This window comes from Aegilops tauschii, chromosome 5 (genome assembly GCF_002575655.3).
Source record: "Aegilops tauschii subsp. strangulata cultivar AL8/78 chromosome 5, Aet v6.0, whole genome shotgun sequence".
NCBI classification, from domain to species: domain Eukaryota; kingdom Viridiplantae; phylum Streptophyta; class Magnoliopsida; order Poales; family Poaceae; genus Aegilops; species Aegilops tauschii.
In genome coordinates, this window is record NC_053039.3 from 492013200 (window position 1) to 492029224 (window position 16025).

Here is a 16025-nt window from a genome sequence, read left to right on the forward strand (position 1 = left end):
GAGGTATTTGAACCGCCGCCCTCCCTCGTCCACCACCATCTCCACCCACCATTACTAAAATTTTCAGCAGCCGCGGCGTATCCTCAAACACCAACCCCCCTCCACAGTCCCCCACCCGCCCCCTCCCCCCTCAAACCCTAGCTCGTGGCCGCCACCGGCGCCGCCACAAACCCCTGCAGGTCTGCCTGTTCCTCCTAGCTTAGATAATAAAGTTCAGGTTACCCAGCGATTCCCATACCGTCGCCCCACTCCCCTGAGTTTTTAGATGAGGCCTGCGGTGTCCCTCCTTGCCAGATCCACATCCCCGGCTCCAGAATGTCGCAGCCTAGGCTCGAACACGTATCCCGGGGAGCCCGACGAGCGTTCGGCCATGAAGAGGTTTATCATGGCCTCGCCGGCGGACATTGACGAGGTGGCCGCCGTTCGCCCCAACCTGTCGATCCCAGAGAACACGTCGCCACGGAAGCCCGTGAAGACATTGACTATGTTGCCATGCCGAAGGCTTCATGTCAGCGGGCTACCGTATTATTTTATCTCGGGAAAGCTGGCTACGACATCAAGCTCGTCCACAGCGACGGCTTCACGCGGGTCATGTCACAGGTTAAGTGGTCCATCCCCAACCCCTCTAGTTCAACCGTCGTCGATCTCTTTGACGGCCCTGCCGCTGATCTCCTCCGCCAAGCGGTCAAGGATTTGCAAGTTTTACACGCCATCGAGCCCATTTTGTTATTTCTGAAGGACATGTTCTACGACGGCGGCTTGGGATCCTCAATTGCCAAGTCAGATCTCATCGACCACGACTACGACCACGAGGAGGGCACCCATGAAGGTTCTTCCAAGGTGAAACATCCCATCTGTGACATCAGAGAGTGCACCATGGGTCTGTGTTCTTCCAACTGGAAGGATCCCGTCCATGAAATGTGAGGCAACATTCTATCAGCAAATCTTACCTTTTCTAGCTTGCCAACCCGTACCCTTTGTTGTAGTAGCATTTGCCGTGCGGTGCTTTAACTGTGCTGTGTTTAATTATTTCAATTATGCAAAAATGTATTGTTGAATAGGGCTATGTGATGTTTAAGTATGAATTGTCCACTTCAGTTTCATGAATGGCTATATTTGGTTGTTTATAGTGAGTAGATGCCTGGTTTATCTGTATTTGGTTGTTAGGATGGTTGGAGTGAGCATTTGTCCAGTTATCGAGCAGATGCCTTGTTTATATGTATTTGATTCTTAGATTGGTTGCAGTGAGCATTTGTCCAGTTATCAAGCAGATGCCTTGTTTATCTGTATTTGGTTCTTAGGTTTCTTTTTTAGCATTTGTCCAGTTATCAAGCAGATGCCTTGTTTATCTGTATTTGGTTGTTAGGTTACTTTTTTAGCATTTGTCCAGTTATCAAGCAGATGCCTTGTTTATCTTTATCTGCTTGTTAGGTTGGTTGCAGTGAGCATTTGTCCAGTTTTCCAGCATATGCCCTGTTTATCTGTATTTGCTTGTTAGGTTGGTTGCAGTGAGACTCTGTCCAGTTTTCAATGGCTATATTTGGTTGTTATACTAGTCATTTATGCCTTGTTTATTTCAGTCATTCACAATGTGTTCTTCATTATGTGCAAGTCGGAACTGTGCCGCTCGACTACATCAATACCAGTTTGAACGGCTATATTTGGTTCCAGTTATCCTGGTGTAGTTAACGCTTGCCCTTTATTTCAGTTTTACACATTTATCCAGTGTGATGTTTAAGCATTACCTACACTCTATTCATTTTCAACAATACCAGTTTGAATTGCAATATTTGATGATTGTTAAGCCTGCTGTCGGGAACATTGCCTTCCATTTTATATCTGCTTTAACAGCATGCTGAAACCAACACATTCAAGCTATCATTTGGAGATGATGTTGTTTACCTTTGCTATATTTGTTTGATGTTAAGGTTGTTGTACTTATCATGCCTTTCCACTACTTATGCAGGACAACAACGGGAGTGGCCACCATTTTCCGCCGAGGTTAGCTTTATCCCTCGGCTTGGACTCCCCCCGTCGTTCCATAATGTAGTGCATATAGATCCAGGCCTGGACACTTGTTAGCTTCTAATATTGACTTGTTGCTTGTAGGTACATATGCCCTTGGCAAGGATCCACGCATCGACCCTTTTTGAGTATGGGGCAATGAGATATTCATGAACAAGCATCAAGTGAGGAAACTGATAAGGATTATTAGCAAAAAGATACGAATGGTGGCAACAAAATTATTTGTTTATGCTCTATCCAACACAACAGTGAGATGAAGGATGGTGACTACAAACTCAGCAGCCTTCTCTTTTTACTGCCCATAATGAGTTGTTAGACAACAATGTCTGAATCGTTTTCGTTCCCAGTGGTTCCCGAAGCAGTTCACGCAAGATTACCTAGCAAAGTACATGATTGGTGGACACGCAATGAAGGTTAAAGTATTTCATCCAGACTACAATGAGCATCGAGAAGTCGTAATGAAGGCAGTGAAGGATGGTTGGGCAGCCATCACAAGGGGTTGACCTAGAGTCGTGCGCGCATTACGCAAGGAGGAGGGCACAATATGGGCATTCCGCTTCACCTTCTCCAGCAACCAGAATGCCTTTCGCCTCTCTCTTTACAGTCTTTAGTACAACTGTGGTTCATCATTCTTTACTTGGTGCTTCTATAGTTCTTCAGTATATGTACCTGTGCATCAAATTATGCATTCGTGGTTGAACCTATATTTGTAATAAACATGGTTGGATATGAAATAAGTGATTGCCTACTTTCAAATTCAAAACATGTGATTTTTTAATTAGGGATTAATTAGGGATTAAACTGCACACGGTTTGCGAAAGCGAAACATCTGCGATAGATGTGGAGATCAGAAACATTCACTGCACACATGACATGTTCTTCAAAACTGTTTGCGTTAGGCCACCTGGCGCAAACATTTACCACATAAAAACTGTGTGTGATGGACAGCCTTTGCCACACAGTTTCTTCTACGCACCGTGTGTGATGCATTCAATAACGCAAACGATAAAATTGTTAATATCGTGCGCAATGGCAACGCTATCACAAACGATTTAACGGGAAAAATCGTGTGTGATGTACCTGTGAACGGAAACGTTTTCCTTGGAGCGACTGTGTGGGATGTACATACGAACGGAAACGTTTAGCGGGGACTGACTGTGTGGGATGTACTTGCGACCGGTAACAATTTCCCCTGTATAATTGTATTTTTTTAGCTCTACTGTACGTATTTCCATATTTGAGCGCTCGCCGGTCGCACACGACCTCATTTTACCGAGCATGTGTGCCAGGAGGGCATATCCCCGACAGTTTCTGGGTCGTGTGGGAAGGATCCCCCTATCGCCGTCACTCACTAGGCGACGGTTCCAAATGCCTTCGCGGAAAGGGGTTTAAAACCGTTTGTATAGCACCAACACGTACTAGTGCATCATCCCTTCCTCTTTGGGGAAATACCGACGTAGTTCAAGCGACATCAAACCTCCAGAGGGTGTGAAATCCATACAATGAAAATTGATTTTCAAAAGAAAAAAATGGACATGGATGGTAATCCAACTATCTATAAAGCAAGGCTTTTTGCGAAAGGGTTTCCGCAAATTGAGGGAGTTGATTATGATGGTACTTTCTCACCATAATCAACTGTTCGGATTATGATGGGAATTAATGCATATTTCAATTATGAAATATGGCAAATGGATGTCAAAACAACATTCCTAAATGGATATCTTCAAGAGGATGTATATATGATGCAGCCAGAAGGTTTTTTCGATCCTAAAGATGCCGGAAAGGTGTGTAAGCTTCAAAGATCCATTTATGGTATGAAGCAAGCATCAAGGAGCTAAAATCAACATTTTGATGAAGTGGTTAAAGAGTTTGGCTTCATAAAAATTATGAATAAGCTTGTGTATACAAGAAGTTTCGTGGGAGGTTTGGAGCATTTATCATCTTATATGTGGATGACATATTGTTGATTGGAAATGATGTAAAGTTTCTTGGCGATAAAATACTCATTGAAAAGTGTGTGTTCAATGAAAGACTTAGGCAAAGCTGTTTATATATTGGATATAAAATCTATAGAGATAGATCAAGATTTCTAATTACACTAAGCCAAAACACGTACATTGACAAGGTTTTAAAAGGTTTAAAATGAGAACACAAAGAAAGGTTTTCGCCTAGTGTCACATGGCATAACACTTAGCAGAAATCAATGTCCTAAGACAGTTGATGAACGTGTGCAAATGAGTGGTGTTCAATATGTCTCAGCAATTGGATCCATCATGAGTGCCATAATATGTACAAGACTAGATGTTTCTTATGCACTAAGTGTTAGTAGCAGGTACCAAAGTGATCCTCACTAAGCAGCTATTAAATATTATGAAGTACCTCAGCAGGACAAAGGACATGTTTCTTGTCTATGGAGGAGACGAAGAGCTCGTTGTAACTTGTTACACATATGACAACTTCATGACTGATGTAGATGACTATCGGGCTATGTTAGGACAATAGTTTGGATTAGTTTCAAAGCAAGAACACTATTGTGATTTCTCTAATGAAGGAATAATATGTTGAGGCTTCAGAAGCTTCGAAGGAGGAAGACTAAATCAAGAAATTTCTTTATAAAGTTAATATGGTCCTGCTACATCCTGAGCTTGCGTTGGATTCTCCCTTGAAGAGGAAAGGGTGATGCAGCAAAGTAGAGATAAGTATTTCCCTCAATTAAGGACCAAGGTATCAATCCAATAGGAGGAACACACAAATCTCCAATGATAGCACCTATACAAAGAAACAAATACTTGCACCCAACGTAATAAAGGGCTGTCAATCCCTTCACGGTTACTTGCAAGGATGACATCTGATAGAGATAAGTATAAAAGATAAATAAAAGTGCAAAATAAAGTAAAGGTAAATAAATTGCAGCAAGGTACTTTTGGGTTTTTGGTTTTATAGATCTGGAAATAATATGATAAAAAAAGACCCGGGGGCCATAGTTTTCACTGGAGGCTTCTCTCTTGAAAGAACACATACGGTGGGTAAACAAATTACTGTTGAGCAATTGATTAAAAAGCGCAAAGTTATGACGATATCTAAGGAAATGATCATGAATATAGGCATCACGTCCGTGACAAGTAGACCGACTCCTGCCTGCATCTACTACTATTACTCCACACATCGTCCACTGTCCAGCATGAATCTAGTGTATTAAGTAAATAAGAACGGAGTAACGCCTTCAGAAAGATGACATGATGTAGAGGGATAGATCAAATAAATATGAAATAAACCCCATCTTTTTATCCTTAATGGCAACAATACAAATACGTGCCTCGCTACCCCTTCTGTCACTGGGTGAGGACACCACAAGACTGAACCCAAAACCAAGCACCTCTCCCATTGCAAGAAAAATAAATCTAGTTTGCCAAACCAAATCAATAGACCGGAGAGAAATACAAAGCTATCTTAATCATACATAAAAGAGTTCAGAGAAGACTCAAATAATATTCATAGATAATCAGATCATAAATCCGCAATTCATCGGATCTCAACAAATGCACCGCAAAAGAAGATTACATCGAATAGATCTCTAAGAACATCGAGGAGAACATTGTATTGAAGATCGAAGAGAGAGAAGAAGCCATCTAGCAACTAGCTATGGACCCGTAGGTCTGTGGTAAACTACTCACACATCATCGGAAGGGCAGTAAGGTTGATGTAGAATCCCTCCGTGATCGAATCCCCCATCGGCAGAGTACCGGAAAAGGCCCCAAGATGGGACCTCACGAGGATAGAAGCTTGCGGTGGAAGAAAAGTATTTTTGGTGTGCCCTCTCGTATACGGGGAATATTTGGTATTTATGGAGCTGAGATTAGGGTTGGAGGAGACACAGGGGGCCCCACAAGCCTGGGGGTGCCCCCCCTAGGGCGCGCCTCCCAACCTTGTCGTGGCCTCGTGGCTTTTCTGGCCTCCTCCCGAAGCTTCCTAGGTGTCTTCTGGTTCAAGAAAAATCGTGAAAAATTTCCGTTCCATTTGGTATTGATTTTCTGTAAAAGATAAAAAGCATGAAAAAAACAACAATTGGCACTGGGCACTAGGTTAGTAGGTTAGTCCCCAAAATGATATAAAATAGCATAATGCATATAGCACATCCAAGATGGATAATATAATAGCATGGAACAATCAAAAATTATAGATACATTGGAGAGGTATCAGGTCCCAAATGCAAATGAACACAATGGCACTATATTGTGATATAGTGAGGCCATTGATCAAGCAAAGACCAGACATAATGAACGCAAGTATCACACGGATTTGAATGTGTAAGACTCAATGACAACGGCTCTACCACAAGCATAGCATGAGCAACAACGGATAGCCATAGGTGTTAAATAAACCATGTACCTAGATTATTGACTCTAGTGCAAGTGGGAGTATGTTGGAAATATGCCCTAGAGGCAATAATATATTATTATTATATTTATATGTTCATAATTGAGAGTTTATATTCTATGCTATAACTTCTATGATCCTAGATATGCGATTCAGTGGAAACCTCGTATGCACGTGTGGAATGATAAACAATAAAATAAGATTCTGGTCTCACCTTTAAGACTGGCTCAAGTGTTTTTGGTGATCATGTTTTTCGGATATTAGGATATCGTTAAGCGAACGGTAGTCCTAACACAACATTGAGAGTATGACGGTAGAAGAATGATCATATTAAATCGACCCAAACTTCTTTGTTATACTTTGAGATAATATCATTATGAGTCAACTATTATAATACGGAGTGTTAACGTGTGTTTTAGTTCCTTAGACCATGAGAGTATCATAGTCACTTCTTACCGTACGATGAACTTTGGGGTTGCTCAAACGTCGTTTGTAACACGGTGATCATAACGACAACTTACAAGTTCATCAGAAAGTTTGACAAGGGACTAGATAGCTCGAGAGTTGAATTTGCTCCTCCGACAATGGAGAGATATTCTTAGGGCCCTCTCAGTGTCACAGTATCCCTCATCGTCTGTCCAGACATAGGTGACTATGTCACGGGGATGCCGGAACATGTCAACGAGAAAGAAGAAGAAAACCGGTAACAAGGAGACCTATATAGTGAGCATCTGTATGACTCAAGAGGATTGAGGGAGTCCTGGACAAAGGGGTCCTCGGGCATCCGGCCTGTTAGCCATGGGCCGGACTGATGGGCTGTGAAGATAAGAAGACCGAAGACTATCTACATGTCCGGATGGGACTCTCCTTTGCGTTGAAGGCAAGCTCGGTGATCAAACATGAAGATTCCTTTCTCTGTAACCGACTTTGTGTAACCCTAGATCCCTCCAGTGTCTATATAAACCTGAGGGTTAGGTCTATAGGACCGAAGACTCATAACCATAGTCATACAGGTTAGACTTCTAGGGTTTAGCCATTACGATCTCGTGGTAGATCAACTCTTGTAATACTCATATTCATCAAGATCAATCAAGCAGGAAGTAGGGTCTTGCCTCCATACAGAGGGCCCGAACCTGGGTAAACATTGTGTCCCCCGTCTCCTGTTACCATCGATCCTAGACGCACAGTTTGGGACCCCCTACCCGAGATCCGCTGGTTTTGACACCGACATTGGTGCTTTCATTGAGAGTTCCACTGTGCCATCGTCAAAAGGTTTGATGGCTCCTTCAATCATCTACAACAATGCTGTCCAAAGGGAGGTCTTCCTCCCCGGACAGATCTTCGTATTCGGCGGCTTCGCACTGCGGGCCAACTCGGTTGGCCATCTGGAGCAGGTCGAAAGCTACGCCTCTGGCCATCAGGTCAGATTCGGGAGCTCAAATTACGTCACGGACATCCGTGCAGACTTGATCTTCGACGGATTCGAGACCGCGGCAGCCGCTCCCTGTCACCTCGATGAACATGACTTAAATCTGTCATCGGACCACATCCAGGAGATAGCTCCTGTAACTACACTGGCCTTAGATCCGGCGCAAATCACGCCATCCGAGGACGGGAAGCTCAACCCCGCCACGGAGGCCACAGATTCCGCGGCGTTGGAGCCGCACACAGACTTAGCCTCATGTGATATCTGTGTCACCAGAACTCTGGACTCGTTTCCGGCTACAAGTTCCAAACCATGTGCGTACGCGGACGCCGAGCTTGATAGGTTATCGATCTTCGAATTCAGCGCCGCAGACATCTTCCGACGCTCGCCTTTCGGCGATGTGCTAAACTCATTAAAGAATCTGTCCTTGTAGAAGACTCACAGCCGAATTATGTCCGGTTCGAAAGGGAGGCTGATGATGGAGAATTTTGCTTCCCACCCACCACCCACTTCATAGCCACTGTCGATGAATTAACCGACACACTCGATTATGACTTCGAAGACATCGACGGTATGGACGACGATGCTGGAGAAGAGGAGGCCCAAGCCACGCCGTTCACCGGACGATGGATGGCCACTTCCTCATATGACGTATACATGGTGGATACGCCAAAAGATAATAGCGGTGATGACAAGGAAAACCCAGTAGAGGGTGACCCCCCTAAGACACAACCAAAGCGCCGGCGTCAGCGGCGCCGCTCTAAACCACGCTGCAGCAAGGACAGCAACACCAGCACAGGAGACGACAACACTCCGGACGGTGCCGAAGACGTAGAAGACCGCGACGAACAAACTGCCGAACAGGACAATCAGGAGGATGGGCAAGTCAGCCCTGACGAACAGGCCATAAATGAAGACTCGGAGGACGGTAGTTATCATCCCCTCTCTGAGGAGGAGGTGAGCCTCGGCAACGAAGACTTTATCATGCCTGAGGAACCCCTCGAGCAGGAGCGGTTTAAGCGCCGGCTAATAGCCACTGCAAGGATTCTGAAAAAGAAGCAGCCGCAGCTTCAAGCTGACCAAGACCTGCTGAACGATAAATGGACTGATGTCCTGGCAGCCGAGGAATACGGCCTCAAGCGCCCAGCCAAAAGTTACCCGCAACGTAAATTTCTACCTCAATTCGATGATGAGGCGTTGGAGCCCATACCATCATCACGCAATGCGGCGGATCGACCACCACGGGGTCGAGACAAAGCGGCAACTCAAGCCGAACACCAGCCCGCTCCACCTCACCGTAAGGGCAGAGATAAAACAGCTCGGGGACATACCTACGACCTGCGGGAAAAATTGGATAATAATGCAGGACATACATGATCGATCGACGGATCGCGAGGACGTGCCTCGACACGCGACGACGGCTATCTATTCGGAGATGACAAACCTAGTCACGCCCGGGCCGAAAACCGTAGACGGACTCCATCGGAGCTATGTCGCGACGCGGCCCGATATAGAGGCGCCGCACACCCTCTTTGCTTCACTGACGAAGTAATGGATCATGAATTCCCAGAAGGGTTTAAACCCATAAATATCGAATCATACGATGGAACAACTGATCCCGCTGTATGGATCGAGGATTTTATTCTCCACATCAATATGGCCCGCGGAGATGACCTCCACGCCATCAAATACCTCCCACTAAAACTCAAAGGGACAGCTCGGCACTGGTTAAACAGTGTGCCTGAAAATTCCATTGGCATCTGGGAGGACTTGGAAGAAGCCTTCCTTGACAACTTCCAAGGCACATATGTCCGTCCACCAGATGCCGATGACTTAAGTCACATAGTTCAACAGCCTGAGGAGTCAGCCAGGAAATTCTGGACTAGGTTCTTAACTAAAAAGAACCAGATCATCGACTGTCCGGACGCCGAAGCCTTAGCGGCCTTTAAACATAGCATCTGTGACGAATGGCTCGCCTGCCACCTTGGCCAGGAAAATCCAAAATCTATGGCAGCCCTCACGGCACTCATGACCCGCTTTTGTGCGGGTGAGGATAGCTGGCTGGCCCGTAGTAAAAATACGGCCAGTGATGCAAGCCCCTCCGAGGCCAGAAACAGCAACGGCAAGCTCCGACGCAGTAGACACAAACGCCGAAGCAATGGCAACAATACCGAGGACACTGCTGTCAACGCCGGATTCAGCGGCTCCAACTACGGTCAGCGGAAGAAGCCGTATAAAAGAAACAATCAGGTACCATCCAGCTTGGACCGCATCGACCGTCCGTGCTCCATGGCAGCCCAGACAAACCAGCCAATCACACCAACAGAGATTGCTGGGGTTTTAAACAAGCCGGCAAGTCAAATGCCGAGAATAAGGAAAAGGGATCACTGAGTAAGGACGATGACGAGGAGCCCCTGCAGCCAAACATAGGGGGACAGAAGAAACCCCCCCCCCCAAGTTAAAATGGTGAACATGATATACGCCACCCATATCCCCAAGAAGGAGCGCAAGCGTGCACTCAGGGACGTCTACGCGATGGAGCCAGTCGCCCCCACGTTCAACCCATGGTCCTCCTGTCCGATCACCTTCGATCGCAGGGATCACCCGACCAGTATCCGTCATGGCGGTTCAGCCGCACTGATCCTCGACCCAATTATTGATGGATTCCATCTCACGCGAGTCCTCATCGATGGTGGCAGCAGCCTGAACCTGCTCTATCAGGATACAGTGCGCAAAATGGGTATCGATCCCTCAAGGATCAAGCCCACAAAAACCACCTTTAAAGGTGCCATACCCGGTGTAGACGCCTATTGCACGGGCTCACTCACACTGGAAGTGGTCTTCGGATCCCCGGATAATTTCCGAAGCGAAGAGTTAATCTTCGATATCGTCCCCTTCCGGAGTGGTTATCATGCACTGCTTGGACTAACCGCATTCGCTAATTCAACGCGGTGCCGCACTACGCCTACCTCAAGCTCAAGATGCCCGGACCACGTGGTGTAATAACGGTCAACGGAAATACAAAGCGCTCCCTCCGTACCGAGGAACACACCGCGGCCCTTGGAGCAGAAGTACAAAGTAGCCTTTTTAGGCAGAACCTCAATTCGGCAGTAATTCCCCTGACACCGTCAAGCAAGTCAGAACTACTCCGCGGTAGGACGATCCAGCTCGTCCAGAGCTTGGCTAGCAATCCGGCCTCCGTCCCAGTCCCGATCAGTTATGCCTCGCGTACATAACTACGCACTCAAAATACACCATGGGCACGGACGGAGGCAAAGCTAGACCATGATCCATATGCGGCTCAACCGCCCATGGATCCGCACACCTTCACTTTTTCTTTTTCATTTCAGGTTTTTCTCTTCTCGAGGCTTTTTCTGATAACCCGATCATCGGACCGATCACGGGACGGATACACCAAGGAGGCAAGGAGCTTTGACGTACAAGGGAATCCCCACGTGGTCTCTGCTAACGATCGATATACCTGTTTTACATACCCACGCGCAGCTCGCTCTCGGTCATGGCATGTTAAATAGCCTGTTGCTTATCGCACTATTTGTATCAATATGCCTTGACGTATTTATCAAATTATAATGGAAATAGTTTGCGGCCCAACATTTTAAGGCCCTGTCTTATTACCTTTGCTCTCTTCCTGTTTTCCTTTGTTTTCTGGTGATAATCTTATCACATAGCACCCGTACACTTTGGTACATTTCATATTTGCCAGGGGCTTCATAGCGCCCCGCACTACGGCAACAAAGTCCGAACACTTTTACGGTATAGTTCGGCACCCCGAATTTAGCATTATATGCATTAGCTCCGAATCATGTCTTTGGTCAATAGTTGGGTTGCCCGGCTCCTGTGCTTACTACCTTACATTCCTCTATATCGGCTAGGGTAGTAAAGGGAGAACTACTACGATTGTGTCCCGGTTCATCTGGATGAGCACCTCAGTAGAGAAAGCCGAAAACTGACTGTCATGATGCGGCGAGAGCCGGTCAGCTGTTCGGAGGTTTCAAATCGATAGAGGTTTTTTCCGCATTATGCGAAGGGTCGGTACTTACCCCGATCAGGTGTTTACAACACCCTAGTTTGGATGCTAGGGGATGCGCCTACATTTTCATTGTCGAACTCCTATGGCTAAGTGAGGGTGATAAAGCGTTATAGTCCGATTGCCTTGTTTGTTGCGCTAAACACCTCCTTCAAGGACCAAATAATTGGATCAAGAGTGTTTAGATTCCATCCCGAACACCCCCGTACTACCTATGTGGGGGCTAAAGCCGGCGACTGGCCAACCCTCAGATTTAATAAAAATGGCCGCACAGGAGGTAAAAATAACACAAAGCATTATATTACACAAATTGTCTTTGTTTCATAATAAAGGGCGAGACAAATATGAATGTATTCATTCAAAGATCACATCCTTCGCACATTGCTCCGCCACAAGGCGGGATCCCTCCAGGACACCTATATAGCTCGGGTCGGCGGTGCTCCTTGCCCTCAGGCGGCCCCTCGGTCATCAGCTTCTTGGCATCCATCTTCGCCTAGTGCATCTTGGCGCGGGCAAATGCCATCCGCGCACCTTCAATGCAGACCGACCGCTTTATGGCTTCAAGCCGAGGGCAGGCACTCACAAGCCGCTTCACGAGTCCGAAGTAGCTGCTGGGCATGGGCTCGGCAGGCCATAGCCGGACTATTAGGTCCTTAATGGCTAGTTCGGCCGCCTTGTGCAGCTCGACCAGCTGTTTCAGCTGGTCACTAAAGGGCACCGGATGATCTGGTCCAAGGTATTGAGACCAGAACAACTTCTCCGTAGAGCTCCCTTCTTCGGCTCGATAGAACTCCGCAGCATCTGATACGCTACGCGGCAGATCCGTAAACGCCCCTGGAGAGCTCCAAATTCGGGTAAGTAAAAGGAACTTTTCCTTCGCAAAGTTGCTTTGCATAATGAAAGCCTTACCCGCCGCGATCTTCTTGGCCGCCTGAATTTCCTGGAGGGTGCTCTGGGCTTCAGCTCGGGCATCTTGTCCGCTTTGGCGGGCCTTGGCAAGTTTGGACTCTTGAGTCTTAGAATCATGCTCCAAGGACTCGTACTTCTTGACGGCGTCCTAGAGCTCTTGCTGGACCTCGCTGACACGGGCCTCCTACTTCTCGCGTGCGGCACGTTCCTTGGCCGCTTTGTCCTCGGCCTCGGCTAACGCCTTCTTGAGGGCTGCCACCTTGGTCGTGGCCCCTAATAAAGTTCATGACACTTTGGTCAGCACGAGCCATTTATCCTTCCTAAATATACACGCAGGTTACTGCATACCTTGGATGTCCTCCAGCTGCTTCTTCACGAGGCCGAGCTCTTCCTCGGCCCGCTCCAGGTTCTGCTTCAGTCCGAAGACCTCCACAGTATGAGCGATGACAGCCAGCAGCGATGGCTGCTTATTCACATAGACATCTTATGTTAGACTTCTGCAAAAATTATTTTGATCCTCTATTCGGCTTCTTCTTTCCGAACACCAAACAGAGTATCAGGGGCTATTGTCTACACTGTGATATTCTTTCTACAATTACATCACTTACCTCAAAGCCTGTTAGAAAGCTAGTGCAGGCTTCGGTCAGTCCGCTCTTGACGGACTGAACCTACTCAATCACCGTACCCATAAGGACACGGTGCTCATCCACAATGGAAGCGCCTCGTAGCGCTTCCAGTAGATTATCCGGTGCCTCTGGTTGGACAGAGGTCACCGGCGGAACAGGCACACCTCCTCCTTTCGGGGAAGGCTGCTCGCTTGACTCCGGAGCCGTATAGGTCTCCGGAATGGTATTCGGCTGGGGGCGGAATTGGACATGGCCCCCATTGCCAGTCTCCATGAGGGCTTTCTCCCCCATGTGTCCGGCGGCCAAGGAGTCATCATCTGGCGTCGCCCTGACGGCCTCCTGAACCTCTCCCTGGCCTGGGAAGGTCCTTTGCGACATCACTTGTTGTCGCCCTTGGCCGTGGGAGAGTGAGCGGTCGGCGGTGACTCGCTGGCCATCGCCTTTGAATCCAATGAACCCCCTGATGAGGATCGCTGGAAGCTGTCGTGGGCCAGACTGTAATAGCACAATTTAATATATTAATACCATTAGGCTGGACACATGGACATGCACAAGTTTGTAGTACTTACGATGCGACCAGGGGCTTGGTCCTCGGGGGCCGCTCTGGACTGCTGTCGACATCCCATGGGGAGTTATCCGCGAGGGAGCCCTTCCCTCTCTTGGGCACCGCTGCCTCCAGATTTGTGGAGGCCGCCCTCTTTTTCCTCCCCTCATCAGGGGGAGATTTGTTCTCCTCCTCCTCGTCGTCGTCTTCGGTGGCGGAGGAGTGAGACTCGATGTCTTCGGACGTCATGTCCGAAGCACCTTTTCAGCGAAGGCCACGCTTGCCCCCCTTGGCCTTCTTCTCGGCCTTCTTCTCCGGCACCTCATAAGGCGCCGGGAACAGCATCTTCGTCAGAAGTGGGGTTTCTTGGTCTTCGGGTAGCGGAGGCGGACAGTTAATCCGCCCCGCTGTCTCTATCCAGACCTGAAAAAATTGATAGGAAGGCTTAGACTCCTTCCTCAAAATATGCCAGTAAAGGGTATACCTTGAAAACATGAAAGAACTTACCGAACTAGTCTGGCGTTTTAAGCTAAGCCCGTGATCCTCGGTCCTGGGCGGTGGTGTCTTGCCGGCCTTGAAGAGTACTTTCCAGATATCTTTGGGCATCGTGCCGAAGAGTTCTAGTAGCGTATGGTGCTTGGCCGGATCGAACTCCCACAAATAACAAGTCTGGCATTGGCATGGAAGGACCCGGGGAATGAGCATAACCTGGATCATGTTGACGAGCTTGATTTTCTTGGTTATCATGCTCTGGACACGCGTCTGGAGCCCAGTCAGCTCGTCCAAAGAACCCCAGGTCAGGCCCTTCTCTTGCCAGGAGGTGAGCCGCATCGGAACTCCGGATCGGAATTCGGGGGCCGGCGCCCAGTTGGTGTCGCGCGGCTCGGTGATGTAGAACCACCCCGAGTGCCACCCCTTCACCGTCTCCACAAAGGAGCCTTCGGGCCAGGTGACATTGGGCATCTTGCTGCTACCTCTTGAGCACAGCGTTGGTTTTCCCTTGAAGAGGAAAGGGTGATGCAGCAAAGTAGCGTAAGTATTTCCCTCAGTTTTTGAGAACCAAGGTATCAATCCAGTAGGAGACCACGCTCAAGTCCCTCGTACCTACACAAACAAATAAGAACCTTGCAACCAACGCGATAAAGGGGTTGTCAATCCCTTCACGGCCACTTGCAATAATGAGATCTGATAGAGATGATAAGATAATATTTTTGGTATTTTTATGATAAAGACTAAAAGTAAAGAAAGAAAAATAAACAGAGCTAGAAGTCGCTAGTTGTTGGGAGATTAATATGATGGAAAATAGACCCGGGGGCCATAGGTTTCACTAGTGGCTTCTCTCAAGATAGCATAAATATTACGGTGGGTGAACAAATTACTATCGAGCAATTGATAGAATTGAGCATAGTTATGAGAATATCTAGGCATGATCATGTATATAGGCCTCACGTCCGCGACAATTAGACCGACTCCTGCCACCATCTACTACTATTACTCCACACATCGACCGCTATCCAGCATGCATCTAGAGTATTAAGTTCATAAGAACAGAGTAACGCTTTAAGCAAGATGACATGATGTAGAGGGATAAACTCAAGCAATATGATATAAACCCCATCTTTTTATCCTCGATGGCAACAATACAATACGTGTCGTTTCCCTTACTGTCACTGGGATCGAGCACTGCAAGATTGAACCCAAAGCTAAGCACTTCCCCCATTGCAAGAAAGATCAATCTAGTAGGCCAAACCAAACTGATAATTTGAAGAGTCTTGCAAAGATAACCAATCATACATAAAAGAATTCAGAGGAGATTCAAATATTGTTCATAGATAATCTTGATCATAAACCCACAATTCATCGGATCTCGACAAACACACCGCAAAAGAAGATTACATCAAATAGATCTCCAAGAGAATCAAGGAGAACTTTGTATTGAGATCCAAAGAGAGAGAAGAAGCCATCTAGCTAATAACTATGGACCTGAAAGTCTGAGGTAAACTACTCACACATCATCGGAGAAGCTATGGTGTTGATGTAGAAGCCCTCCGTGATCAATGCCCCCTCCGG